The 3,389-nt window shown below is 40.3% G+C and overlaps 1 long non-coding RNA gene across 1 annotated transcript; it reads right to left on the bottom strand.

Moving 5' to 3' along the window:
• Positions 1-1,033: 1,033 nt before the first annotated feature.
• On the bottom strand, positions 1,034-2,708 carry LOC124262046. The gene is made up of 2 exons (XR_006894491.1): positions 2,173-2,708; positions 1,034-1,298 (listed from the first exon to the last, which is right to left on the bottom strand). It is a non-coding gene; the product is annotated as an uncharacterized LOC124262046 (long non-coding RNA).
• Between the last annotated feature and the right edge of the window lie 681 nt (positions 2,709-3,389).

The raw sequence follows: 3,389 nt of genomic DNA, 5'->3' as shown, positions 1-3,389 counted from the left end.
ATGGCTGAGAAGCCCAATACCGGCACCATAGACAACTGGTCACCTTTGCGAACAGTTTCAACAAACGTCTTATTGTTTGGGATGCCGTTCAACCCATGTTCAGCGTCTATGACGATCAAAGCAGACGTACCAATCGATAATGTAAACGTCATCACATAACTTAATCAATATTTTCCTCGCTTCTTACGGAAACTAGCGCAACAGATCGAATATTGTTTACTGCATAAACTCTTCACTTATTGAATGTGGACAAACCCTAACATGAGTCACTTCATCGATTGAGACTGCAGATTACCTGGAAAAAGGTGGATACCATGTTCACCGAGTAAGATGAGGTGATCCAGTAGATACACAATACCTTATGTAAATCGGATATATTTACCCAGAGGAATTAGCATACGTATCGTATTTCACATGTTTAAGCATGTAACAGATTCAGGAGATTAAACATTTTACAATTACTGCCAGATGACATGTTCTACCATGCAGATAAACAGCATTATATGGTAATGTAATTTCAAACATACAGACAAATCCAAAGGCGAGGTTCGGATTCCATTTACAATTTTTGTATATTTTTAAAAAAATATTGTTCTTTTGAAGCCTGTAAACAGAAGTGTTTGAGCTTCAATGCAGCGGACCCGTGAAGACCCTGGGTAGAATAGGTCTTCAGCAACCCATGATTGCCACAAAAGGTAACTAAGCTTGTCGTAAGAGCCGACTAACGGGATCGAGTGGTCAGGCTCGCTGACTTGGTTGACATGTCATCAGTTCCCAATTGCGCAGATCGATGCTCATGCTGTTGGTCACAGGATTGTCTTGTCCAGACTTGATTATTTACAGACCGCCGCCATATAACCGGAATATTGCAGAGTGCGGCGTAAAACTAAACTCACTGAATGCAGCGAAAGGTTGGTATTGAAAGAATTGGGCTGCAGTTTCATTTATCTTATCCTCATTGACGTCGAATGATCAAGGAAGGTAATAGGTAATATTTAAGAGCAATGATGTACACAAAAGGTCCACATAGTTATAAAATAAACACTTTTTAATGTTTTATCAAAAGACAAATTGTAAACACGACAAAACAACGAATGGAGAAATATGGATGTGCCATTGTCCCGGTCTATCCCGGTAAGAGCAGTCGTCCCAGGTACACGATATCACATCACTGTGACCTTGACCTTCAACAGGTCATCAGTCCGGTCACTGGTCAATCGGGTCCTCATCAGTGTTTCATATCCTTTCTCTTGGTCCTTTACGAAGCGGTTGCCATGGGTACCCGTTATTTCATATCACTGTAATTAAATGCAAAACAGATTCAGAACAAATCATTCAACCACTGTATGGTAGCATTAGTGTGAACTGAAAATATAAGGTCAGCGAATAAGCAACTTACAATAACAATTTGTTATTGTACCGAACATTTTCGAGCCACATTTCATGCTGATGAAAATATCAAAACTACTTAAAGTTCATAAATCATGACAGCTGTACTAAGCCTTAAATAACCTTTTGTTTTCTGTGAACATCCAGCCCTGCTTCCGTATTGTTATTTATTACACGTTCAGTCACCACCTACTGGAGCGAACACCCATGCCCTGACCTGGAAACAATGTTTATGCACAGCGTGTAGATAGCCGTATATAGCTGGCTTTGTCCTTGGCCTTCACCAAACTGTTTACGACCTATAGCAATATCTGCTGATCATGCACGACCTACCCTGTTAGCATACCGACCAGAAAACACTGACGGTTAGAGTTCCTTACGTACCCCCCACCTATTTCTAAAAAATATATACAATTAATGAAAAGTACCTTAATAACATGGGAGGGGTCCATAAAGTCGAAAACAAACCAAACATGAGATAATTGATTTTTTACATACCTGAAATCGATCTCGAGGTCATAGGTGGGGGCACTATCGACTTCGTTGTGTTTATAACTCAGAGAAGCACTTGTGTATGAAAAACTTAAGTAATACACTAAAAACTGATGTTCTCAACACCATATAAACACACAGCTTAGAAGAAAGCAACCCGTGATGTTTTTACACACAGAGGAGATGAGTGTTATTTGCAACAAGATCATACATGTGAGAAAACGGCAATCTAAATTATGTATATACTTCAAAATCCGCTTTTCGAAGCCGGTAACACCCATAATATCCTACCTTGGGTTATCATGATTTCTTAACCGTGGATGGACCTTTCTGTCCAGTCGCGTTGTTTTGAGCATTGTTCATAAGTTTCTGGACGGTCTTCCTTGTGTGTCCACACGGGTCCTCCCGAATGTGTTGTTCGGCTTCTTTCTTCGTCCGTCCCTTTCCGCTATGGCCCGTGTTCACAAATTTATCCTGTTCTATGTTGTATTTTTCATATTCGTCCATATATTGCTCGTCTGCTGCTGACATTTTGTGTTCTCGTGCGATATTACGTCTGCTGAATGATACGCCTTGCTGTTCGACTGGTTTTGTTTACACTCGCCACGGACTTCTCGTGATCTGATGTATTTATACACTTATCTACAAGTCTATTGGTCGAGCCAGTTAGTGTTGCGTCCTGATTGGCTACTCATCACGTCACTGCGAGGTCTCGTGAGGTTATCCAGAGGTTAACTCTGAGTACAGCAAGCCACGTCGCTTACAGCTCAACCAAATTATGACAGCCACCGTGGGGACTTGTCATCCCGTAAGCCTTCCCGTGATTGTACAGCGTTCGTACACAGCTGTGAATTCACACATAAACAAATTATTGCATCAGCTAAATGCAAGGATATATATAGGTTTGGCTGAGGCTCTACGTGCAAATTAACAGTTATGTTGACTCAAGAAAGAAAAATATGTCATAGCTGAATAATATTTTTATTAATTCTGATAATATCTGTGTAAACAATATAATATACAACGAGTATGTTAATATCGCTGGCTGTTGATATTAAGAGGCCAGGGTAAATTATGATGACGTTGCAAATTTTTACACTAGATAAGAACACCCTATTAGATGTTTTGCGGGAACATATAGAGCAGATACGATAGCTCTTTTCTGTGATTCATTAAAATCAGGGCCAGTGGGGTAGCCCAGTGGTTAAAACGTTCGCTCGTCACGCCGAAGAACCTGGTTTGATTCCCCACATCGGTACAATGTGTGAAGCCCATTTCTGGTGTTACCCACTGTTACTGCTGGAATATGGCGTGAAACCTCACTCACTCACATTCATAAAATCGATTTGACAGATCGAGGGAATTTAAACCCGGATTCTTTCGAAGACAAGCGACCACACGACCCATGTATGTATATTATAAAAATTTAACATTAAAACAAACAAGTACTGTGTGTGCATGCGTGGTTCCTTGGTACATAAACAAACTCAAAAGTAATCAACCAAAAG

This window comes from Haliotis rubra, unplaced genomic scaffold (assembly GCF_003918875.1).
Source record: "Haliotis rubra isolate DU_JTF1 unplaced genomic scaffold, ASM391887v1 Scf82, whole genome shotgun sequence".
Classification (NCBI taxonomy): domain Eukaryota; kingdom Metazoa; phylum Mollusca; class Gastropoda; order Lepetellida; family Haliotidae; genus Haliotis; species Haliotis rubra.
This window is presented reverse-complemented; position numbering and strand designations above follow the sequence as displayed.